The sequence below is a fragment of the Rhinatrema bivittatum genome, chromosome 10 (genome assembly GCF_901001135.1).
Source record: "Rhinatrema bivittatum chromosome 10, aRhiBiv1.1, whole genome shotgun sequence".
Classification (NCBI taxonomy): domain Eukaryota; kingdom Metazoa; phylum Chordata; class Amphibia; order Gymnophiona; family Rhinatrematidae; genus Rhinatrema; species Rhinatrema bivittatum.
In genome coordinates, this window is record NC_042624.1 from 111,854,901 (window position 1) to 111,882,196 (window position 27,296).

General features: G+C 41.9%; 1 protein-coding gene across 2 annotated transcripts in view; it reads right to left on the reverse strand.

Moving 5' to 3' along the window:
• Positions 1–27,296, reverse strand: part of LOC115100177 — a 214,347-nt gene that overhangs the window by 128,777 nt on the left and 58,274 nt on the right. Inside the window, exons 4-5 of one of the 2 annotated variants that reach the window (XM_029618474.1) lie at positions 26,867–27,083; positions 14,541–14,654 (exon numbers count right to left, since the gene is read on the reverse strand). The gene's annotated coding sequence lies outside the window, so the exon portion shown is untranslated. Of the gene's footprint in view, positions 1–14,540; positions 14,655–26,866; positions 27,087–27,296 lie in introns of both variants that reach the window. The other variant, XM_029618475.1, reaches the window with a different exon arrangement.

The following is a 27,296-nucleotide window of genomic DNA, read 5'->3' on the forward strand; positions in this document are numbered from 1 at the left end:
AAGCGGTAGTTCCACAAATTGAACAAGAACCTGTGTACGTTACGGAACCGAATTACCCTCAAACATCACCTTCATCATCCAAGGGATTCCCATTTGATCCTCCAGACGAACCCCCTGAACTATACTCTCCTCCGGAGGATCTATCCTATCCAAAATTCTTGGAAAAAGTTAGATCGATGTTAAATCTTGAGATACAAAAACTGCCAGATCCACCTTGGATTTACTCAAAATATTTGACGTGCCAGCTGAACCAACATCGTTACCTTTACATAAGGTCTTAAACTCAGTCCTTGAAAAGTCGTGGGAAACGCCATTTTCTATTCCAGCTCTATCCAGGAAAACAGATTTAAAATTCAGAATGAAGCATGCTCCCTGTTATTCGGTCCAACAACTTCCACACTCCTCGCTGGTGGTGGAGTCGGCGATGCAGAGAGCCAAAAGATCCAAGCTACACGCATCTGTCCCACCGGGTAGGGATCAAAAGCTCCTCGACGAATTTGCAAGAAAATCTTTTCAGGGAGCAATGTTGTCTGCAACATCAATTTTATATTGTTCAGTATTTGTTTGAGTGTGTACAGCAAATGAAGAACAATGTACCAGGATCGGAACATCTTAACACCGACTCTAATCACCAAATCAGTGATATGAAAGAAGGTATTCGACACCTGCTGTGGACAATTTATGAGTCTTTTGAAACTTCATCTCGCATCTCAGCATCGGTGATAGCGGCGAGAAGACTCACGTGGCTTCGCTCAAGCACCATTCGTGAGGATCTACACTCAAAACTTGCAAATCTACCTTGCAAAGCGGATAAATTTCAAGAGACTGTAGCTAATTTAAAAGAACAAGCAATAGCGGTTCAGTCCCTGATTCAGCCATCAACATTCTCTTCACAGAGAAAATACTATAATCCCCTACGCAAACAGCGTAGGCCGATGCGTCAATACCAATCATATCGACCTCAACCTTATAATCAACCACAGCGTGCTCAACAACAGCAAAATCAAGCAAGGCAAGGAAGAGGTCGACCACGAGGACAACGCCCACAGAATCAACAAACCAAGTCTTCAACCAAGACTCAATCCTCTTTTTAAAGATACCGCCACCACTACCACACCTGTATCCGCCGGGCAGGATTTCAACCCGCTTATTAGATTGGAAGAACATAACAACAGACCAGTGAGTTCTGGAAGTAGTGGAAAAGGGATACCAGCTACAATTTGCTACAAAACCTCAGCTCCCGCATCCTGTTCGCAAAGGAAAACATCCACAACAACCCCTACTATTGAAGGAAATACTATCCCTTCAGAAACAAGAGCAATTCACTTGATTCCACCGCATGCTTGACACAGGGGTTTTTATTCCCCATACTTCCTCATTCTAAAGAAGATAGGAGGTCACCGACCAATTTTAGATCTCTGGGAGCTCAACAAACACTTAAGCAAGGAAAAGTTCAAGATGGTATCATTAAAGAATATTCTACCACTTCTACAACCAAAGGACTGGATGCGTTCCATAGATCTGAAAGATGCGTATATGCACATATCAATCAACCCCTCTTCATGGCGCTTCCTATTCTTCCAATTTCAGGGCAAACATTATCAATACAGAGTCCTCCCATTTGGTCTCTCGGCGGCCCCCAGGGTTTTTACGAAATGCATGGCAGTAGTGGTGGTACATCTATGGAAACTAAGCATCCGTATCTTCCCATATCTGGACGATTGGCTGTTAGTAGCATCGCAACCCGAGACGCTCCGACACCATCTACATCAGACGATCCAGTGCTGGGACTGGCTGGGAATACTAGTCAATTTTTAAAAATCCATTCTCGAACCAACGCAGATTCTTCAATTTATTGGAGCACGTTTAGATACCATAAAGACAAGGGCGTTTCTACCTCACGACAGGACCTTAGAGATGCAATGTGTGCTATGATCTCTCCGCTTAACCCCATATCCGGCAGCATAACAAGTTCTCACGGTCTTGGGACATATGGCAGCAGCCATCTATACAGTTCCCAACACAAGATTGCACATGCGCCGATTGCAATGGGGACTGAAGAGGCAGTGGAGACAACATTCGCAACCTCTCACAACCAAGATATCCCTCACCGCAGAAATGACAAAGGACTTGGACTGGTGGGTGAAAAGACAAGCATTGACGAAAGGAGTTTTGTTCAACCCACCTCAACACAATGCAGTCTTGACCACCGTTGCCTCTCGCAAGGGCTGGGGGGCACACTTGGATCATTTGCAGACTCAAGGTTTATGGTCCACACAAGAACAACACCTGCAGATCAACTTATTGGAGCTAAGAGCTATCAAGAATGCGATTTGTACGAACCTTTCTAATCTTCAAGGTCGAAGGATTATGGTCTATATCGACAATCAGGTAGCCATGTTTTATATAAACAAACAAGGAGGGTCCGGTTCCTGGATACTGAGCACGGAGACGATTCAGATTCTGGAACATGCACATCAGCACTGTATACAGGTACAAGCAACTTACCTACCAGGAGGGTGAACACTCGAACAGACAGGTTAAGTCGAATATTCTACCCTCACGAATGGGAATTGAATCAACAAGTAGCATTAACCATATTCAGGAAATGGGGACTGCTCTCAATAGATCTGTTCGCTACAGAACACATCGCAAATGTTCCTCGCTTCTGCTCTGTCTGGAGCAGCAATCACAAAGTGGTGCAAGACGCGTTTCTGATTCCGTGGACAGAACTTCTCATGTATGCTTTTCCCCCAATTCCACTCATCACGAAAACCATACAAAAGTACATACAAGATGCAGCACAGATGATTTTAATAGCACCAGCTTGGCTCAGACAGCCATGGTACATTTACCTTCTAAATCTTTCCATAGAAGAACCATTCACACTACCACTTCAAGTAGACCTTCTAAAGCAAGAAGAAAGAACTCTGCTGCATCCGATGCAAGCATCCCTTCACTTGACAGCGTGGAGGTTCAACGGCTCCTATTAAATGAGCAAGGCATATCCATAGCAGCTCAGGAAATACTTTTACATTCCAGAAAACCATCCACGACACCTAATTACAGTTTCAAGTGGAAACGATATGCCAGCTGATGTCTAGCTAAGGGGTTCCAACCCATAGATTGTTCTCCGGAGACTTTGCTGGACTATCTCCATACCCTGTATACAGCAGGACTGGCTACCTCATCCATTCGGGTACATCTCAGTGCTATATCAGCATATCATAGACCGCACAAAGGGCAACCCATTTCGGTACACCTGATGGTTTCCAGATTTTTCAGAGGTCTCATACGCTTACGACCTCCAATTTCCAAACCGCTGATATCCTGGGATCTAAACATTGTCCTGAAACAATTCATGTTACCTCCATTCGAACCAATTGAATCCGCTCACATAAAGTATCTCATGTGGAAAGTAGTTTTCCTGGTCACGGCAACGTCTGCACGCAGAGTCAGCAAACTTCAGGCATTGGTGCATTACAGCCCATACTTACAATTTCACCATAACAAGGTGATCCTACGAACTCAACCATCTTTTCTGCCAAAAGTGGTATCTCAGTTCCATTTAAAGCAGGGGTGGGCAATTCCGGTCCTCGAGGGCTGCAAACCAGTCGGGTTTTCAGTATATCCTTAATGAATATGCATGAGAGAGACCTGCATACACACTGCCTCAGTTGTCTGCAAATCTATTTCATGCATATTCATTAGGGGTATCCTAAAAACCCGACTGGTTTGCAGCCCTCGAGGACTGGACTTGCCCACCCCTGATTTAAACCAATCCATAGAGTTAACGATATTTTTTCCTAAACCACATCGGAATGATAGTGAAAAACTACTACATACCTTAGACTGTAAAAGAGCGTAGGCATTTTACAAGTCTAGAACACACTCTACATCCAGATCATCGCAATTATTCGTCTCATTTAATCCAAATGCACCAGCACGTCCGGTGGCAAAAAGGACTATTTCCAGTTGGATTGCTCAGTGTATCCAATTTTGTTACCAAAAGCGAAAGATAATCCTGACATATACTCCGAACGCACATCAAGTACGAGCGATGGCAACCTCTGTGGCACATCTCCATTGCGTACAGCCTATTAACATTTGTAAAGCAGCAACATGGTCATCTTTACACACTTTTATGTCTCATTATTGTTTAGATCAACAAACGGCAGCTGATGCAACAGCAGGCAAAGCTGTCCTATACTCTGTCATTCATTAATCCTAGATTACACTATCCACCACTGAGATCACGCAAAAAAAAAAAAAAGTTAACTAGCTCACTATGAGTCAGTCAATATCACTTGAACCAGTGAATCGGATGGTGTGTGATGTACTGTTCAGCGTGATAGGGAGCTTGGGACTCCCATGACAGCATGGCTAATTCAGCCCTGCTATCAACGGGAAAAAGCAAGTTTGCTTACCATAAACGGTGTTTCCATAGATAGCAGGATGAATTAGCCATGCTGACCTGCCCACCTCCCTGGATAGTCAGCCAACGAATCCTATTTAATCACAGACAGCGGAGAATATCTTCTGCTGCGCGGGAAGGCATGCGCAGCCGCACAGAGCAAAGCTCTGTATTCTACTACTGAAGCTCCTCCTCCTGGGCCCTGAAGGACAGTTCCCATGACAGCATGGCTAATTCATCCTGCTATCTATGGAAACACCGTTTACGGTAAGCAAACTTGCTTTTATTGCATTGGTTTTATAAAACTAGTAAAGGTATTATTCTAAAAAGGCCAGTTATTATTATTGAGTGTATATTTGAAATTTAATGTGGCTGCTGGGACAAATATATTCATTATTTATTTAAAATATTTATAGGCCACATAATACAAGCTTCTAAGCACTAATAGTTAATATTCTCATGAACTTTATAGTAAACCTCCACAAGATGGTGCCATATCTAAAATGTTAATATAAAGAAATCAGGATGCTGGAAGAAAAATGCAGCATTGTGAGTTAACTACAGATTTTATAGTACTATCACAACAGAGCATTTTATGATAATTAATTTAAATACTTCCAAACCAAAAGTCTTGTATAGCACAATAGTTGGAGCCGTAAAACAAAGATATCTAAAATATTTAATACAGATCTTTATTATTTATAAAGTCTGCCTTTGGACACTTCAAAGCAGATTATATTCAGGTACTGTAGGTATTTCCCTATCCCCAGAGGGTTGACACTCAAACAGGCCAATGCTATATCGTGCACTGAGCCTAGTTCATAGGCTGACGAGCTCTCGGACGCGCTAGGCTAACACTTGATGCAATAAGGGGATTAGCGCATCCAAAGCATATGTCCAAACCAGCATATAGCTAATAGCACTCATCACATGTCATTTGGTTAAAAACTTTGAGCTGCCACTAGGTGGAAGAGGAGTATTTTGCATTGATAACAGTAACCTTGAAGGGTGAATCTCAAATATGTCCTGTGTTTCCTGTTTATTGGAATATAAGCATAGGCATCTTTGAGATCTAGCGAAGTTGTTATGATTATTGGTGTTTGGGTGGATCCTTGGACACTGTGGCAGCTGACCACGCCCACGGGGGGGCAGTCCCGTGAGGGACCATGGTGTCAGGCTACTCTCTGAATCTTTATTTAAATAGTTTTGGAAACCACCAGAGGTGGCAGTAGTGAGTAGTAGATGTTGAGCCCGGCTTGACGAGTATCCCACAGGACGCTGGAACAGCGGATCCTTTGCTTGGCTATGCTGAAGTGGAAAGAGACTGAGAGTTATGAGTACACAGTGACAAATATACAGAGTCCCAGGTAGAATTGGTGAAGCTCTGAGACAGGGAGACTCTGTGGTATAGTACTCACACAGCGGTTCCACTAGACGAGAGGTCTGGCACTGGAACAGAGGGTAGGCCCTCGAGGAGCAAGTACCTGGTTCCAGAGAAGCAGTACTGTGGAATAGATGGTAGTTGTACTCACAGATGGATTCTGTTAGTGAAGTCTTCCAGGTAGAGAAGATGGTAGATGCAGGCAGCGACTCAGGGAACATGGGCCCTTGAGGAGTGAGTACCGGTTCCTGATAGCACCTGAAAGAAATAGAAGAGGCCCCCGAGGAGCGGGTACCCCGATATTAGTAAAAGTTCCAGAGAAAGCTGGAGTGGCAGAGCAGCTTCGGTATGGAGAGCAAATCCCATCCGCAGTATCCAAGTTGTTGCTAACTCGATTAGCTAGCAAAAGAGGTAGGCTTAAATATCCGGGCAACGTGACGTCATCTCAGGGGGATGCCCCTGAGGTTTGCGCCAATGAGGAAATAAAGATGAGGGCGGCGTGCGCGCCCTATGGTACCTTGGAGGACCATGGCGGGAAGCAGCACCAAAGCCGGTCCGGGGACGCCGGAGAGGTCGTCAGACAGACACTGCGGCAGTCAGTAGTCCGAGGTGAGCAGGAGGAGCCACAGGAAGGGTAAGGTAGGCGGGGCGAAGCCGTCACAGACCGATGGTCGCAACAGAAATGAGGCAGTCCTTCTGCTGTAGAAGAGAACGGAATGTAGCTAAACTGGTCATCATTAATTTTTCTTTCTTTAGGACAGTATTTGGGTCTTGAAGTTCTAATATCAGATGCAGATCTTTGGGATTAGGAAGTATTTTAAATAAAATCCCTTTTACCATTGATTTCTTGGGACTGACTGAATTGCTTTTGATTTCAAAAGGGTTTTTAGCTCCTGAGACAAAAGTAGTAGATGTGAATTTGATTGATGTTGGTAAGAGGAGGATTTTTGAGATGGTAGTTTTCAAAATTCAGGAAATATGCTTGGTGGATTATTTTCAATAGCTATTTGTCTGTGGTGATGCAATTACATTGTTTTTTGATCGTATTGTATATGTTGGTCAAAACCAGGCATTAGCGTTGATGAGGGCTATTGAGTCTGTCTTTGTCGTTGAAATACTTGACCTCTTTGACGCGACTGAATCTGTTGGATTTGTTGTTGAGGTTGCTAAAGTTGTAGCAAAGTTATGGGATACTGCCCATAGTACATATATGGGCTGTAACATTTTTTCTGTATATAATAGTACGGTTTCCTGAACATTTCTTGCTAATATCTTCTTTGAAAAGATGTATCTATTTGCAAAGCAGATAAGGATTGGTGGGGGCTGTGGTCTGATTCTTTATGGATTCTACTGTCTGGTTAACTTGTCTCCTAGTTTTTTATGGATTTTTTCTCTCACTCTAGAAACCAGTAACCAAGCTAGTCTTCTGGCAACTGTAGCTATGGCTGAAACTCTTGTGGAAGTGTCAAATGAATCATAACCCGAGTGCGTAATGTGTCTTGCACAGTCTTCCATATCTGTTATGACTTCAGTAAACTGCTTGTATTCATCTTCTAGTAATTTTTGTACATGTTGTTTTACCTTTTATAAGTTATTGAACAGATACTGTATCATTTGCAACTTATGTGCCTCAATTCTGGATTATAGAGTTGCACCTTGAAAACCTCTTTTACAAATGTTTTCTAAAATCCTTGGATCTTTCCCCAGACAAGTTATTCAAATAAGTTTTAGCTTTTTTGGTTTTTTTTCATCACTGATTCAACAATTCATGCAGTAATTGCACTTTAACATGTCCTGAACACTTCTGAATTCTTTATTTGATGCCCACATTCCTATTAACTGGAGATATAGAATAAGGTGTTTTCCATAACTTTGCTTACACAACTTGTAAAGCATAGCTTGAGTTGTTTTGGTGGTTGTATGCACTGCAGAACACACATCAATTTGGTACTGTTTTTGTCCTCCTCCTGAAGATTGAATGGGATAGCTTCAGCCATATTTTGAACGAATGCTGAATAGGTGTATCTTCAGGAGATACTGAAGCCATGTTTGGTTCAGGGGATGGATCTGATAGTCTGGTAAATGGCCTCCAGAAATGTACTTTAAGGAGTCAAATGAATTGTCTTCTGAAGTAGAAAGGACATATGATGGTGATCAAGAAGTTAATTTTCTCATCTTCGGAGTTCCCATTGTCTATTACCGGTTTGTCTTCTGTCCTTTTGAAATAAGAGGCAAGTAGTTTAGCTTTCAACTGTTCTCTTAAGCACTCCAATATGGGTTTTTGGAAAGCATGTTCTTTACTGGTTAAGTCTCTCATATAAGTTTTGACAAAATCTCTCCAGAGCTATTGGACAAAGGTATGGCAATCCGGGATCTAGTTTTTTTCAATAAACATTTCTTTTAAAAAATGGCAGCACCAGAAGTCTGCAACCATTACAATAATAAGCAGTACAAATAACACAAGAATTCTCTCAGGAAGTGGAAGTGAAACATACATTGGGCCTAGAATCACTAAAAACATTTAAGATTTTTAATAAATTTTATATTTTATTTCTATCTGCATAGCAAGATTACTAAATGCACCTTGCATAAACTCTTGATAAATCATGTATATAAATGTTATATAGGAAAGCTTTACAAAAGTTTTATCATTGCAACTTACACTTAGTTATTTCCTGTGGTTATAAATTTAACCAGTAATAATCCCACATTAACCAGAATTCAAAGTTCAGCACCCTATAAATCAACACATGATTATATGAATTACACACATCCTACAGGATACCACCTTCGTTATAAATGATTTCCTGTTAATGTCATACAGCTTCTTAGTGAACTATATCTGAATTCTGCTCTATGGACAATATTTATTGCTTAGCATTGTGAAAGTCTGGAGGCTAAGTAAAAATAAGTGATATTAATAGGAAGAATATGAAAACTGCAGGATAGTATAAGTTACAATTATCTGAGCTGAAAGAAATTACTACTAATTGAAGCTAATTATCTAGGAGTCCAGGGAAGAGTACGTAGGAAAGTAAACTCAGAGGTGGGTGGGTAGAGGAGTAGGGTATGAGGGAACTAATCAGTTGTTAGAAGAATTGGGGGATTTTTCTCTCAATACTCCAGAAAAAAGCACCCCTTTTCGTTTCAGTTTAAAAAAACCACCCCCCCCCTCCTATAACCAAGGCAGACACTTTTGCAATTATAGACCATAAGTATACAAATAACAATGAGTAAAAAGTCACTTAGCGAGTTCTGGAAGGCTACTGATCTGGATCAGCTCACTAGTCCAAAGACCTTGCTTCTCTTCAGTTCAGAGACTTATGTCCAGGCAAAACCAGTTCTTCCTTCCCCCATACTAATCAGTTGCTATAAGAATAGGCTTTTTTCTCTCTCAACCCCAGAAAAAAGCACCCCTTTTCATTTCAGTTGGTGGGGGAGGGGAGGAAGAGAATGGGGCAAAATAGTGTATGTACATTTGAAAATCTAATGCATATATGTTGTTTTTCCTCTTCAATCTAAACACACTTGCAGGAATGTCCTTTTTCCATGCGTTTGAGAAGGGCAATTGTTAGATTATTTTACTTGGGTAAATGCCTGTAAACATGTTTTTCCCTATGACAAATCGTTAGGTAATCAGCTACTATATATTTCAAAACAGAAAGTCCTTTTATAAGAGCATGAAATTGACTTTAGGCAAAAAAATAGGAAAAAGCATAAGCATTGGTGAGTTAAATATAAAACATTGATAAAACAGGCTAAGAGAGAATTTGAAAAGAAGCTGCCCATATAGGCAAAAATTCATAATAAAATATTTAAAAAATATATCCGAAGAGGTGGAGGAAAGAGAAAGGACTGAGATTACAGTTGCAGTGGATATACTGGGGTGAAGTTTCATACCCGGCCCCGACGGCGTTTCCTGCTTCAATCTCCCGTGAAGTCATCGGCGCGAGAGGGTGGAGCGAGGGCGAAAGCAGGCACGAAAGCAACATATACTAACTGCATTAACCTTATTAAAGGGCTTTATAATTAAAAACTTCAATCAAAGCGCTGCCACCACAGTGGGAGCTGAATGTGGTACTACAACAATTGATGAGGTCATCTTAGAAACCCTTAGCAGAAGCACATTTAAAGTTTCTTATATGGAACACTCTTCTTGAAAGCAATAACTTCATCAAGGAGGGTAAATGAAAGACAAGCTCTAGTAATCTACCCTCGGTACACTCAGAATTGGGTCACCTCTATTGGTAAAAACTTTGGATGATCCCCAAATACCGCCAGTAAGATATGGCAAGTACCCAAACATTAGATAATGGTTCTTTTTTTTTTTTAAGTTCATTCTCTTTATTCAAACATGACAGAAACAAGACAAAACCAACAAATAAAAATGCCAAAATGTACAGGACTACTTTAGACCGCATGACATAGTGCAGGAATCATATTGCAATAATTACATAGGGGCATATTTCAAAAGCCCTGCGTGCCGGTGCGCCTATGTTGCATAGGCCGCCGGCGCACACAAAGCCCCGGGACGAGCGTAAGTCCCGGGGCTTTGCTTTGCGGGCGTGTCGGGGGCGGCGCAGCATTCGGGAGTGTTCCGGGGCGGGGCCATGGGCGTGGTGCCGACCCGGGGGCGTTCCGGGAGCATGGCCAATGCCTCTGAACCAGCCCCCAGGCTGGGGAATGGCGCGCCGGCAGCCAGCTGGCGCACACAAGTTACGCCTGCCTCGGGCTGGCGCACACAAGTTACGCCTGCCTCGGGTAGGCGCAACTTTCTGAACAAAGGTGGGGGGGGGGGGGATTTAGTTAGGGCTGAATGAAACAGGTTTTTTAAACTTGGTATATAGAAAGGGACTAACAGTCTTATAAAATTTGACCAAAAAGCCATCAGTCCCAGGGTCTGGGAAAAGAAGTAATAGCCATTTTGATTTTCTTTTTTGAAATGGGGGAGTTAAGATAAATTTTGTCTACATTGGTTAATCCGGGATGCTGTAATCCAGCAAAAAATGTCTCACATTTTGTGCCAGCAATCCCAGTTGCTGAGGTGTATAGGGCATTATAGTATTTTTGAAAGAGGTGTAAGATATCAGAGTTACATGTGGCCATGACGAAATGAGATAAGATAAGTGCGGATCCTGGACCTTTTTTTTTTTAACATAGGAGTGGTGAGGATGGGAAAAAATGGTGACTTTTTTGCCAGTGGTCTATAAGGCCAAGTTCTGATTGCATGTCCTGCAAAATCTGAAGGGATTTCTTTACCACTGGTCTGAACTTAGACTTGATCTGGATAGACAATCTAAGTGCTGGACACTGTACACAGTATTCAAGGCATGGTCTCACCATGGAGCGATATAGAGGCATTATGACATTTTCCGTTTTTTAACCATTCCCTTCCTAATAATTCCTAACATTCTGTTTGCTTTTTTGACTGCTGCAGCACAGTGAGCTGACAATTTTAAAGTATTATCCACTATGATGCCTAGATCTTTTTCCTGGGTGGTAGCTCCTAATATGGAACCTAACATCCTGTAACTAAAGCAAGGGTTATTTTTCCATATATGCAACACCTTGCACTTGTCCACATTAAATTTCATCTGCCATTTGGATGCCCAGACTTCCAGTCTTGCAAGGTCCTCCTGTAATGTATCACAATCTGCTTGTGATTTAACTACTCTGAATAATTTTGTATCATCCGCATCACTCGTCATATTCCTTTCCAGATCATTTATATATATATTGAAAAGCACTGGTCCAAGTACAGATCCCTGAGGCAATCCACTGTTTACCTTTTTCCACCGAGAAAATTGATCATTTAATCCTATTCTCTGTTTCCTGTCTTTTAATCAGTTTGTAATCCACGAAAGGACACTGCCTCCTAACCCATGACTTTTTAGTTTTCTTAGAAGCCTCTCATGAGGGACTTTGTCAAATGCCTTCTGAAAATCCAAATACACTACATCTACCGGTTCATCTTTATCCACGTGCTTATTAACCCCTTCAAAAAAATGAAGCAGATTTGTTAGGCAAGACTTCCTTTGGGTAAATCCATGTTGACTGTGTTCCATTAAACCATGTCTTTCTATATTCTGTACGATTTTGATCTTGAGAATAGTTTCCACTATTTTTCCTGGCACTGAAGTCAGGCTCACTGGTCTATAGTTACCTGAATCGCCCCTGGAGCCTTTTTTAAATATTGGGGTTACATTGGTCACCCTCCAGTCTTCAAAAGTACAATGGATGATTTTAATGATAGGTTACAAATTTTAACTAATAGATCAGAAATTTCATTTTTTAGTTTCTTCAGTACCCTAGGATGCATACCATCCGGTCCAGGTGATTTGCTACTCTTTAGTTTGTCAATCTGGCCTACTACATCTTCCAGGTGCACAGTGATTTCGTTCAGTTCGTCTGACTCATCACCCCTGAAAACCATCTCCGGAACTGGAATCTCCCCAACATCCTCATTAGTAAACACAGAAGCAAAGAATTCATTTAGTCTTTCTGCAATGGCCTTATCTTCCCTAAGAACCCCTTGAACCCTTCGGTCATCTAATGGTCCAGCCGACATCCTTACAGGTTTCTTGCTTCAGATATATTTTTAAAAGTTTTTATTATGAGTTTTTGCCTCTATGGCCAACTTCATTTCAAATTCTTTCTTCGCCTGTCTTATCAATGTTTTACACTTAACTTGACAATGCTTGTGTTTTATCCTGTTTTATCATGAACTTCTTGCAGTGAAGTTGGCTCTGGAAGAATGGTGCCACCTCTTAGAGGGGGCCAAGCATCGGATCACGATCTATACTGACCATAAAAACCTGGAGTACCTTCAGCAAGCCCAACAACTCAACCCTAGACAGGCTTACTGGTCCCTCTTTTCCCACCGCATTGACTTTGAGCTTCGCTATCAACCTGCAACCCAGAACCTAAGAGCGGATGTGCTTTTCCGATCCTTTCAATAGGAAGATATTAAGGAATCGACACACATCGACCCGGCAAGAATTATTCTTGCAACTGTAGTACCCAAGAAGTTGGGGGAGAAGGTGTTAAAATGGTCCTGACTCTTGCCTGGTAGGGCATCCTGGGGTAACCCCTACATTCAACTTCCTTCAATGCCTTTATTGGTGGCCACAAGTGAGAACAGATTAAAGAATTATGTGGATTCTTGCCCTATATATGCGCAGCATAAACCTACACGTGCCCAACCTTGGAGGGCTGTTACAGCTGTTGACAACCCCCACTGAACCCTGGACCCACCTATCCACAGACTTCAGTGTGGATCTCCATCTATCACATGGCTCCATTATGCTATGGGTTGTAGTGGATAGGTTTTCCAAGATAGCGCATTTTATACCACTTCCCAGTCTGCCTTCAGTTCCTGAATTAGATTGCCTGTTTGTTCAGCATGTCTTCAAGCTATTCTGACTACCTTCCCATATCCTGTCCGATGGGCATCCAATTCACGGCCCGCTACTGGAAGGGGCTCTGCTGAAAGTTCAGCATTAGACTAGACTTTACCACTGCCTACCATCTGCAAGGCAACTGGCAAACAGGGAGGGTTAATTAGGTCCTTAAAACCTTTCTCCACCTATACATCAATGAAAGGCAAGATGACTGGGCCATCCTCTTACCATAGGCTGAGTTCTCTCACAACAACCATGTAAGCAACACCATGGGCTCTTCTCCCTTCCAAATGGTTTACAGCCAGAATCCACAAATTCCTTTACCACTTCCATTCTCAGTCCAGTGGCCGGCAGTCTGACTTACGGCACAGAAACCTCAGGACCTTTGGATATGGACCAACCACTTGATCTCCAAAGCTGCTGCCAAGTCTAAGATGATCGCGGATGCCAGATACAGTCCAGTCCCGCACTTCTCTGTGGGTGATTTCATATGGTTAAGTACACAACACCTATGCCTTCATATTCTATCTCTATGCCTGGCACCCTGATTTATAGTTCCAGTCCCCATCTCGCGTCAGATTGGCAGGTAACATACCAACTGAAACTCCCTGCTACCTTGAGGATACACAATACATGTCATGGCTCCTTACTGAAGCCACTGATCCTCTCCTGGCCATCTCAACGGTCTACTAAGTCCATTGAGATTTCTTCAGAAGAAAATACACTCTACGAAGTAGAGGAGATTTTGGACTCTTGGAGATGACGTAACAAGCTAGAATAACTTATTTCCTGGAAACATTTTGGGCCAGAAGAAAATTTATGGAAACCAGCAGCCAATCTCGGTGCACCAATTTTGGTAAGAAAATTTCACCATCAATTTTCTTCTAAACCTAAGCTTCTGACCTTGAGGAAGGGATTAAGAGGGGGGGTACTGTTACATTCTGCAGCTCAAGGGATGCCCCCATGAGACATGTCTCTCACCTCTGACTTGGCTGGCTCGACAGCACAGCTCAGGATGCCGCCAGATCATCTTTTTTTTCTCCCCTCAGACTTACCCTTTACAAGTTTGTTTTTCATCTTGCTGGCCCCAACAGTTTACACTTTTTCTTTAGCTCCTCTGCTTTTGAAATTGATATTTCCATATTCCTCCACAGTCCAGCTAAGTTAGCTGGATAATTTTGCTCTGCCTCAGAATGCCCCCAGCCCATCCCTGACTTAGCTGGATAAGTCAGAGTTTGTCAAATGGATGGGAAATTCAAACCCCTGGGGCTAAAACCCCTTTTTGCATTGAGCTCTTAATATGTTTATTTCATGTACCTTTAATAAATTTGAACATCAAACTCACCTTCTCTTTTCTTCTATATATATGTTCACTTAGAACATGGGGAGGTGTAAGGAATTCGCTCACTGGTCTCTTTGGCTGGAGCAGTGCTTTCACCAATCTGCAATACAGCTCGACCTATAGAAATATAAACAAGAAATCAAAAGGCTATCTGGCATGGCACAGGGTCCTATTGTCGCCAGTATGCAGTTAGGTAAGGCTGCAATAGCCTTGTGTCCTGGGTGTGTTTCAGGGTCTACGGAAGAACCTTAAGGCTATAGGGAATTATTTACTTTACATCAGTGTAAGCAATGAAGCTTCAGTAATCCTGTGGCTAGGCTTAGACCCGATTTCAATATCCACATGGACGCAGAGTCATATTGTCCTTTATAAAAATAATATTTTTATTATTTGAAGGTAGCATTCATAGTCCATCCAATCCTGGTCAGGTTACACAAACAAAACACCTTCTGTATCTGGTTTCAGATCCCCCTTCTTGGGTAAACCATATTTATTCTTTCCATTAGTATAAGTATGTGCAGAAAACAAACAAGAAAAATAGCTTCTTCGAACAAGGGTCTCAGTCCACAAACAAGAGCTTAGCCCAAACTTAGTTCTTTGCAGCATGCAGGCCAACAGAATTTTCCCTGATCTGGTTCTACCTTAACTCTGCACAGAACAGATCTTTGCTTAAAATAAAATGTCACAGCCTATAAGCCTTGTGTTCTGTAAAGAGGAGGAGCAGTGCTGGAACCTAAGCTCTGCCAGCTTCCTTTCCTTCCTTTTATATCCCCTTAATATAATTGGTCACACATCTCATCAAAGGAAGATCCTCTCTCTCTTCTTTAGGAAAACAACAAAAAAAAAATCTACTCATAGCTTTAACTGCCTTGAAACAACTTTAAGAAGTTAAAGCAAGAGATTGGTAGCTAGGCAGTCTTCTGGAACTCAGCAGGTAAGTTTCTAAAGGTTTCATAACAAGCCTGAGTTCTAAAATAAATAAATAATTTTTTTAATTTTTTTTTTTAAATCTGTTGTCATGACAGTTCATAGGAGAATGTAAAACAAGGCTGGTATAGTCTCATCTATTATTACAATATCCACATCATAAATTAGCCAGCTTAGAGACATATCAGTTGCTTCACTTGTAAAACTTTCACACGCTTACTATTCACTTTAACTTCTTAAGAGGCAGACAAGTTTACAAGAGTACTATTTCTTAAATCCAGCAACATTGCATACTGGCTTGCTGTGTTCCCACCAATCCTGTCTGATGTAGACGTCCACTCCTTTTTCTTAAATTCCCAGTCCCAGATTTTCCAGGGTGTAATTAAATAGAAGAAAAACATCTCACTTGCACTTAGTAAACAAGCAACTTATCTTAAGGAATGGAGTGTCTACAGATAATGACACTGAGTCCTCCTCCAAATTTTCCTCCATGGTGCTGACTGCCTGCTAACTGTTTCTCCTGCTCTCCTTCTCTTACTAAAGCTGCCTCATTATTTCAGCTGGCAGCCTGTGGCTGACCATACCCTGACTGAGTTACTTCCCACTGATTCTTTCAGAAACTGCTTTGTGGAGGCCTCTGGGAAATGTAGTCCTAGGAGCAACCATCTTAACTTCTCCTCATCTTTTGCAAATTAAAGAAACCCTGACCATGGAAACTGTAATCTTTTACCTTACTTTTTGTGCAGGGACTAAGCAAACAGCTAGTAACCATCTCAGGAGGCCAATATTCAGTGTTACCGGTTAAGTTAACTGAATAATAAATGCTATATATTAGCCAGATATAACTTATCAAGCTAACTATAACTCATCCAGGTATATTCAGCAGCATAGCCGTGCCATTGAATATCCCTTCTAAGTTAGTTGGATAAGTTAGATAGCTGGATAACTTAGGGCTGGATTTTCTAACACCGCAGGGATTTGTGAATCCCGCGGTAATGGGGGGCGGGCCTGCGAAAGCCGGCAGCGATCGCACCACCGCGGTGTTATCATGGCCGGCTTTTGCACCCAATAGCGCCACCGTGAAAGGTGGTGCTATTGGGCATGCTACTGGCAGCGATAAGGGGTCCTACCTTTTCGCCGTCAGTGAAGTCGTCATGGAGTCCTCCCCGACTCCACCCCAATTTAGCTATCGCATGCGAAAAGGGATTTTTCGCGTGCGATCCCTTTAGAAAATGACCCCCTGATGTATTATCCCTGTTATATAGCAGTTCATTATCAGATATTGGACTGGCATTGGCTTTCAATGAAAACATTGCATTATAGGTACTGGGGGAGGGAAGGGAGGGCAGGGGATGATTAACATATGTAAAAGTGGTATTCAATGATTTTTTTCCTTTTATTCTTTTTCCATTTATATTGTTATGTATCTTTCATGTTCAATACCAATAAAAATACAAACACACAAAAAAAAAGAAAATGACCCCCTTAGATAGCTGAATATCTTTGAATTTTGGGCCCACAATGTTCATTAGACCAGAAGCTAGATAAGTTACAATTCTCTTTACCATTTGGAAGAGAGAATTTTGAAGTCTATGCACTAAGGTAAGGAACAACCTTAAAACATGCCCCTCTGAGATAATATTGAGCTCCATCCAGTTCAGCAGACTGCTGTCCAACCCTTTTTTAAACTACAGTGAGATCCTCCATAATCCAAACAATTTAAACCTTCAGTCTCCTAACTTCTATTTTATATTCCCTGTTACTTTGTCATTGTATGGAGTGTGATTCTGTTTTTTCCTGTAGGGCCGCACAGTAATGTTGATCCTTACTGTAAGAAAGTGACTTTTTAGAAGAAGTTATTAATTCAAAGCTTCTTTTGTTCATCAGTTCCGAAGTTTAAAGGACAAATGACAGCTTGAAGCAGTTCCTTAACATCTTTCTTTTGTCAGTTACAGAGGAATACAAATAGTAAATGTTTTTGAAAGACAATGGGAAGGGTAATTAACTGTGCTTATAGTGGATGGTTAAATTTGATGTTACTGTCTTCCCAGCAGGAGGGCTCCTTTGCTTGAAAGCCAGTGCTGTATTATTTTTTAGACCACACTGACACCGAGTGGACATTACTGGAGAGAGGAAGATATTAGAATTTATTATAATTAATTTTTCTTAGTCATTCCATAGAATACTATTTTAAATTCAAAATGACCAATTGTCAGCTGGAGTGGACGATATATACCTGAAGCCCAGTGAGAGACAGGGGATCAATTGCTAATGAGTCTTAATTAAGTAATAAAGGTGAGGCTGCCTTTGTTTAAAAAGTGAAAGAGGGAGAGATACAGGGATGTAGCCAAGAAGTGAGAGGTTTATCTGCAGCTTGGCTGTAGACTGAGAAAAAAAAGTAAAGTAGTTTCTTTTTTGCTGCTTTCCTGTTCTGGCATAGCCTTTTGTTGTGGGGTTTTTTTTGTTTTGGGTTTTTTTTTAGCAAGAGAATTAGTGATTTTTTTAAGATAAATTTTGTTTTGTTTATTTTTCAGTTAGCTTTCCAGTCCTAGGAATAATACTTACACACTAATAGTATTAGGCAACTTTAGTTTCAGGGAACTTTCAGAAGATTTATTGTGATTTTTATTTAGAATAGAGAAGGAATATTTATTTCATTTGTGAGAGTTCAAACATCATCTGTGTGAGGCAAGTTGACTTTGAATTTGCATGAAGCACTGGACCCCAAGCATCTGCAACTGCTTCATCAGCCATCTGGATTGCAGGGGAGTTTGAGTTCAACTATCATGTGAGATTAAATTGAGAACTTATGCTAATATTCTGGCCAGAATTTAGAAGGGAATTTTGAAACCCCACTTTTTTAATTTTCTCGAAGTGTACTTAACTGAGATATAGGGCAGAGTTAATGGTTGTCTGTTATAATTTCCAAAAAGCCAGTTTTCTTAATTTTCTTATGTTAATAAATTCTTCTTTTACGGTCATGTGACACATTTGGAGGGCTTAAGACATGATTTTGGCTACTCTGTGGACCTCTCCCCTTTGATATAAATCTTCATGCATATTTCCCCTTTAAAATCAAGATTACTGCAGTCTGATACCTCCCCACAATTTTTTGGAACTTTGAGGACTGTTTCTTGCTAGTACATCGGGGAAATCGACGAAGAAAGATAAGGAGAAGGACCATGTTGCTGATTCCAAGACGACGGACCCCAGTGATGAAACGAAAGTCAGTGGACTTTTAAGTGTTTTTCGTTTAAAAAATTGGGAGAGCAAGGCCCGGATGATGGTGTGGCTGGCGCGGCTGCAGGACCCTTGCCAGAGGAGAGTGAGTCGGATGACGCATTCAGTTTAGCCTCAGAGGAGGCACCAACCACGATCTGAGTTTAGAAACTGGTTCTGCAGCTTGCGCAGTGATTTACAAGGCTACAAAAAAGAAATTCACGTAATGCTTGAAGATTTCCATGAATAAGGCAGGAAAACATTTGGCTAATAAGTTAAAGACAGTCCAATATCAAAATATTGTAGCAAAAATAAAAAATGAAAATGATGTAATCTTATCACTAATACAGACATCCGAAACAGATTTCTTAAATTTTACAAGAAGCTCTATAGCGTCAGTCAGACAATTTCTCAAGAAAAGGTTGACGGATACTTAGATATGACTCCATTACCATGCTTAACAGAGGAAGCTCAGACTGCTTTGGATGCTGAGATTTCTACTGCGGAAATCCTTAATATCATCACATCCCTTAAACAGGGGAAATCGCTAGGATCCGATGGCATAACTGCCAAGTTTTATAAATTGTTTGGCCTTACGTAGTTGCGCACCTGCAAAAAATGTTTAACTTACCTGCGTGTGGGGGGGGGGGGGGGGGGGGAGGGTTCACTAGGTCCCAATGCTAACAGGGCAGACATTACAACATTGCCTAAACCGGGTCGAGACCCCACATCCCGTGGGTCTTATCAACCCATCTCCTTCATCAATATTGATCTCAAAATTTTAGCTAAAATACTAGCAGAACGAGTAAATGCAGTTTTCCCTAGTCTTATACATCAAGATCAAGCAGGATTTATTCCAGGGAGATTAGCAGGGGATAATATTAGAAAACTTATTAACTTAATGTGGATAGCCCATGAACACCAACATGACTCGCTTTTTATATCTATAGATGCCGAAAAGGCATTTGACATGGTGCACTGGCCATATCTGTTTGGTGTGCTGAACAGAATGGGCTTTGGACCCTCTTTCTGTGGTTGGCTGTCCAAATTATATGAACACCCTAAGGCATGACTGAAGATTAATGGTGGATACTCGGACTCCTTTGAAGTCTGCAGAGGTACTAGACAGGGGTGCCCATTGTCCCCCATTTTGTTTGCCCTGTTTTTGGAATCCCTGGCCATTAATATCAGGCGTCATGCAGAGATAGAGGGCTTCAGCGTAGGCAGCAAATCGTATAAGCTCTGCTTATTTGCGGATGATATTATGTTTACGGTCACGCAACCCCATCAATCCTTGCTTGGGATAGAAAAGAGCTACGTACTTTTAGTGAAGCATCAGGGTTCAAGGATAATTGGGAGAATTCCGAAATACCCAGTTACATGCTCGCCATCAAGTGTTCAAATGTTGTAACATGCATATCCTTTCCGCTGGGCGTCTCATAAAATTAAATATCTGGGTATTTATCTGTCCAAGCATCCTAAAGACCTTTTTAAATTGAATTATTCCCCACTACTACAAAAAGTACTTGCAGATTTGGAAAAGTGGAGTAATTTACCTATCTCCTGGCTTAGGTGCATCGCCACTATCAAAATGAATATACTACCCAAATTATTATACTTACTTCAATCGCTTCCCATACCTATTCCGAACATAATCTTAAAACAATGGCAACGGAAAATTTTCAGTTTCATTTGGAAACGTAGACCACCTAGGGTTAGTAGAAACGTCCTTTATCAACCTAAATTGGAAGAAGGGCTGGGAACGCTGAACCTTTTCTGGTATTATGCTGCAGCTCAGTTACGACCCCTAGTAGCATGGCATAATGCACTGGCTATGAAGCATTGGGCTTCTATAGAAGAGTCTCGATTGTCTGGAATGCCGTTATCCGCTCTTTCAAGGCAACCCAGGAAAACTTGGAAAGCATGCCCAAATATGCTACCATCGACCAGACATACTCTGCAGGACTGGAGCAGATGGAAGTGAAAACTGGTGAGAAAGAAAGATTATTTTTACCTGTCTAACTTATTTCATAAAACTGATATCCCATCAGGAATCCCATGCTCTGCTTTTAAGATATGGAAAGAATGCACAATAACTAAGTTAGAACACATATGGGGAGGTGATAAAATATTGTCTTATGAGTATTTGTGCAAGAAACATAGGGCCGGATTTTAAAAGGGTTACGCGCATATTGCATAGGCTTCTGACGCGCGCAAAGCCCCAGGACGCGCGTAAGTCCCGGGGCTTTCTTGGGGTGGGCTTTTCGGGAGGCGTGACGCAGACGGCGCGTCATCGGGGGGCTTGACGTGGTCGGCGCGTCATCCAGGGGCAGTGCTGCGGGCGTGGTTTTGGCCCGGGGGCGTGGCCGCGGCCTCCGGACCGGAACACGGCGCGCGGCAGCCAGCCCGGCGCGCGCAAAGTTGCGCCTGCTTCGAGCAGGCGTAACTTCTGCGACAGAGGTGGGGGGGGTTTTAGATCGGGCCGGGGGGGGTGGGTTAGGTAGGGGAAGGGAGGAGAAGGTGGGGGGAGGCGGAAGGAAAGTTCCCTCCGAGGCCGCTCTGATTTCGGAGCGGCCTCTGAGGGAATGGGCAGCGCGCGCAAGTTGCACAAATGTGCACCCCCTTGCTCGCTCCAACCCTGGATTTTATAAAATACGCGCGTATCTTATAAAATCCGGCGTACTTTTGTTCGTGCGCGTGTAGAATTATAAAATCTACCCCATAATCTACCAGACTTAGAATTCCTAGCTTACTATCAGATTTCCCACTTTTGTCAGAGTAAAAATATACTGGCAGATTTAAAATCCGGGAAATCATTATTTGAGGGGTTTTGCTCTTCCTCAGCTCCACAGAAGGGTCTTATCTCCAAAATATATAAATCTTTGAATACTAGACTTACAGTGATCCCGCCATATGCCAAGGCTTAGGCAGAGGCCCTTTCTAGGGAACTGACTTCTGAAGAATGGGCTGATATTTATCTTCATATCAGTAAGGCCTCTATATCTGCATCCATATTTGAAAACGGTTATAAGCTTTTATACCGGTGGTATGTTACCCCTGAAAGACTCAGGAAAATGTCATCATGCTATGATGGGTTGTGTGGCGAGGATGTAAGGTACCCGGGACGTTTCTGCATATGTGGTGGTCGGGGGACTGTATTGTGCCTCTCTGGAGGCTATTGGAGGACTTTCTTACAAAGGTACTAACCACCATGATCCAACTGTCTATTGAAGGAGCATTGCTGAATAGTGTGGCTGGGCCTGGGACACATCCTGTGCACCCTCTATGTAGTCAGGCATGTATAGCTACTAGGCTAGAGATAGCGAAAGCATGGAGGCATAAGACGAGCCCCACACTCGCGGCCATTCTTGGACACTTGGAACAGGTATGCACATTGAATAAGCTGACGGCAGAGAAACATCGGAATCTGCGGATATTTCATCAAACCTGGGATCCCTACCTTCGCTGGCGTGATTCTTGGGCCACTTAAGGACATGTGGTAATTACACCGTGAACTATTCTCATCTCGTTGGATATTCTAGTCACGATGGTGCTTTCTAATCAAGAAGGACTGTGGGTTACTATACAGACTATCGCTAAAGGACTGTGCATCGTGACAGCATTTTAGGGATACTCACTATCAGCTAGTCTGTTAGAAAAGTATATGGATAGATAAGTATAAGGGGGGTGGGGGTGCCCTAGGGTAAATAATGAAAACCCGGGTGACACGATTGTATTTTATATTGTTTATTGGTAGTGTTAATCTGATATTCACCAATAAAAACGTTAAAACAAACAAAAAAAAAAGAAAATGTAAATTTCACATGGCAAATGCCTGTTTCTTCTATCCATCTCTGCCCCCTTTCAAGAAAAAACACCCCGCCAGTTCCAAACCTCCCCCTCTCGCTTTACACTCACCCACCCTAGCATACCTTTAATACCTGGTGGCCTAATGGGGCCCAAAGCACCCCTAAGCTCCAGACATGGCACCGTCTCAATTCAAAATAGTGCCAGTTATTCCCCATCATTTATATTGTGGCTGGTAGATGCCATTTTGAACTGAGATGGCACCAGGCCTAGAAATAGGGGGCACTCCAAGAACCACTAGGCCACCAGAAATTAAAGGTATACCTGGCGGTGGGTCAAGGGTGAGGGAATGAGAAGATGAGGAAAATGTAAAGCTGGGGGAGAGGTTTGGGGGGGGGGGGTTCTTGAAAAGGGACAGAATAGGGTAGTGGAGAGGTTTGTTTGGCAGGCAAACTTTTACATTTTTGTTTTTAACATTAGGGTCACCTCTAGAGACAGAGGGTTCTCGCAAAACCTTTAGGAGATCTCGCAAAACCTCTGGGAGGGTTTACACTTTGAGGGTACCCAGTCAATTGGGTCTGTAAGAAAGTACCTGGAACTTTGAAATTTAGCTACAACTCCTGAGTTGTAGCTAACTTTCAGGAAAATAATGAGGCTTATGATTTTTCAGGAAAACAGTGTTGTTTTATTTACATAAAATGTAGTAATAATGAGCTGCTTTGCTCCTCTAAATGTGTTTTGTAAATGTGCATGCACTGATTTTGCTTATATTACTTGCAATAGTAATAATGTGTATTTATTTTATTTTATTTCTAGCTCCAGCCTTTCCTCCTCACCCCTGGAAGAACTTTTAGTTGTGTGAATGTACTATATATGCCCATTGTAAATCACACAGCTGAGAGCTGGAATTACTTATGGATTGGCCCCCAGTCCAGGGTTATGGCCTACAGGCCTTCATTCTAAGTTATCTGGGGGTTCCCATTTTTATGCCCCCTACTCCTCCCTTTATAAATAGCCATGGCAATGATGATACTTGACAAGAGGACTTCGTGCTTTAACTTTCTTTAGAAGCCAATACAGGTATAATCTGAATCTAACACATAAGTGGTGGAATGTTGTCTTTTTTTGATGCAGTGTTCTACTTGTTTTAATGAAAGATTATTATGAGAACATAAGAAAATGCCATACTGGGTCAGACCAAGGGTCCATCAAGCCCAGCATCCTGTTTCCAACAGTGGCCAATCCAGGCCATAAGAACCTGGCAAATATCCAAAAACTAAGTCTATTCCATGTTACCATTGCTAATGGCAGTGGCTAATCTCTAAGTGTACTTAATAGCAGGTAATGGACTTCTCCTCCAAGAACTTATCCAATCCTTTTTTAAACACAGCTATACTAACTGCACTAACCACATCCTCTGGCAACAAATTCCAGAGTTGTGCGTTGAGTAAAAAATAACTTTCTCCGATTAGTTTTAAATGTGCCCCATGCTAACTTCATGGAGTGCCCCCTAGTCTTTCTACTATCCGAAAGAGTAAATAACCGATTCACATCTACCCGTTCTAGACCTCTCATGATTTTAAACATCTCTATCATATCCCCCCTCAGCCGTCTCTTCTCCTAGCTGAAAAGTCCTAACCTCTTTAGTCTTTCCTCATAGGGGAGTTGTTCCATTCCCCTTATCATTTTGGTAGACCTTCTCTGTACCTTCTCCATCACAATTATATTTTTTTGAGATGCGGCGACCAGAATTGTACACAGTATTCAAGGTGCGGTCTCACCATGGAGCGATACAGAGGCATTATGACATTTTCCGTTTTATTCACCATTCCCTTTCTAATAATTCCCAACATTCTGTTTGCTTTTTTGACTGCCGCAGCACACTGTACCGACGATTTCAATGTGTTATCCACTATGACGCCTAGATCTCTTTCTTGGGTTGAGGCACCTAATATGGAACCCAACATTGTGTAATTATAGCATGGGTTATTTTTCCCTATATGCATCACCTTGCACTTATCCACATTAAATTTCATCTGCCATTTGGATGCCCAATTTTCCAATCTCACAAGGTCTTCCTGCAATTTATCACAATCTGCTTGTGATTTAACTACTCTGAACAATTTTGTATCATCTGCAAATTTGTCGTATTTCTTTCCAGATCATTTATAAATATATTGAAAAGTAAGGGTCCCAATACAGATCCCTGAGGCACTCCCTGAGTAGTCTTAAAGTGTATATATACTGGTAAGGAGTTTCTATTAACCTGTGAAAGATAAGGAAAAAATGGGGCCCTAATGAGAAATTTAATTTTATTTATTTATTTATTTATTGAGTTTTATATACCGTCGTTCGGTTTCGCCATCACAACGGTTTACAGGTTTCGGTCAAAGGCAGACAATTTACATGGGAAATACATGTTTAATTTAATACAAGTGTCTTTAATTTTTGTAAGTTCCTCTGGATAGGGAAAGTTATTTCTATCCAGCTGGAGCAGGCTGACTGGTTACTGACCAAAAATCCTATTCATAATATTTTGCAAGCAATTTAACACATTTAAACATTTGGCTCTTATTCAGAGCACTGGATATTTTCCTTACCATTTTCTATATGTTGGCTACTAGAAGATAAACATGACCTTGGGTACATAGCTTAATCAAACTCCCAAGACTTCTCACGAGCAAGTCCTCATGAAGGATAAATATATATACTGCTTTTTTACTCACTTCTTCCAACCTGAATTAGCCTAATTCATGCCAGAAAAATGCCTCAAAGAGGCATTTACTATGTTACTATATCTTTGTGATAGTAACATGGCAGATAAAGACTCACATGGTCTATCCAGTTTGCCCAGCAAGCTTTAAGGTTGTAACTGCTTCTCCATATAGGTTACCCCATGCCGCCTTTTAAGGGCTGTAGCTGCCACTCCATATAGGTTACCTCCATTCAAAAATGCTATGCCTAAAATTACCATAGGTTTCCCTGTTCCTTCATTTCCATCTTCTAACCACCGTGGATCCTCTGCGTTTATCTCATGCCATTTTGAATTCCATTACTGTTTTTGTCTTCACCAGCTCTTCCGGGAGGGCATTCCAGGCATCCACCATCCTTTGCATGAAAACATATTTCCGGATTGTTGGTCCTCAGTCTGCCCCCTTGGAGCTTTCTATCATGACCCCCAATTCTAGATTCCTTTCCATCCAAAAAGATTTGTTCAAGTTCAATCTACCACTAATGTGTTTCAGTGGCACTGTTGCTTTGTGAAAGGCTCAGGTTTGATATCTGCACTTTGTTTCTGCTCCATAGGACTCGGAGTCTCAGCCATTGCTCCCCAGTAGTGTAACTGTATGAATGCGTGCAACAACTTATTGCATTGTAGGGCACAACATTTTCCCTTAGCTTACTGGAAGGTTAGTGGGGCTGCAGCACAAAAAAGGAAGCAAGGCCAGTGGGGCTTCAGCAGAGCCCACCCCGCCACAGCCTGAAGAAAGAAGCAATGCTGGCGGGACCATGGTGGAGCTCATCCCATCGCAGCCCAAAGAGAGGGGGAGGCCCTGAGATTGTTTGTATCTGTGTTATGTGTGTGTGTATTTGTGAGAAGAGAGCCTCTGTGCATATGTGTGAGCTCAGTTTACGCTTCCAGCGCTAGACGTATAAGCTTATTTAACTTACACGTCTAGCATTGGAATTGTTATCCACTGTTGCCTATCAAAAGCAGCACTGGAATCACCAGGAGGAATTAAGACTCTTGCTCCTAACAGGGATTTTTTTTGTATTGGGAGGTATGATGGGGGGGTGGGGGTTCACCCAGGCTCATTAGTACTGCAGGGTGGGGGGGGGGAGAGGTTTGAGAGAAAAGCTTTGAAAGATAGAAATGAAAATGGGGAAGGGGTGCTGGGGTGGTCCGATCTGCATACCACAGGGCTTACAATAATATAGAAATTAAAAACACTACTGTTCACTACACTTACCTTTTCGCCGTCCATGCTGTCTTCGCGGCGTCCGCCTTGGTGCCACCCCAACTCCTCCCCTTCCGGTGGCTATTCCTCCCCAACTCCTCCCCGATCTAGCTATTGCACATGAAAAGGGACTTTTCGCGTGCACTAGCTTTAGAAAATAACCCCCCTTAGTTGGATAGCACTGAAAGTCACCTAAGTTAACCAGAGAACTACACCCCGGAACACCTCTGTTTTATCCAGCTATATTTTAGCCAGATAAGTAGCTCAGTATTCATAACCTTACCATTTAAATGGGTAACTGTGGCTGGCACTCATACATTGGACAGTAGGCATCACTGGGGAGCAATGTTCCCTCTAAGGAGTGGTTTGCTATGAGCAAACATTTTTTTCACCAGCAAAAACATTTGATTACATTACCCTATGAACTCTTCAGGCCATGGCAGGATGGGGTCCATCACGGCCCAGTGGGTCTTCTCTCTGTTCGGACTGTCAGTGCATTGACTTGGCTAGACAAGAAGGAGTCAGGAGTACAAATGGCAATAAAATTCTGGTAGCCTTTATGAAGAACCATGGTGCTGTAGCTCTAGTTGGGGCAGCTTCCATTTGGGCTGGAATCTTAATGAAAAGTTGCATGCTGCTGGACAAAAAAAAATATAAGAATTACAGAATCATGTCTCTGCTTGAATATTATAGTTAGTTTAATTCTTTCAGTTTTGCTTTTTGTATGTTGGTTTTATTAGACTTGTTTTACATCAGCAATAATCACTTAAATTGTATAAAAAATGAACCTTATTAAACAAAGTCCAGTAAGAGAATTTCCTGCTATTAAAACCTCATAAATTACTTT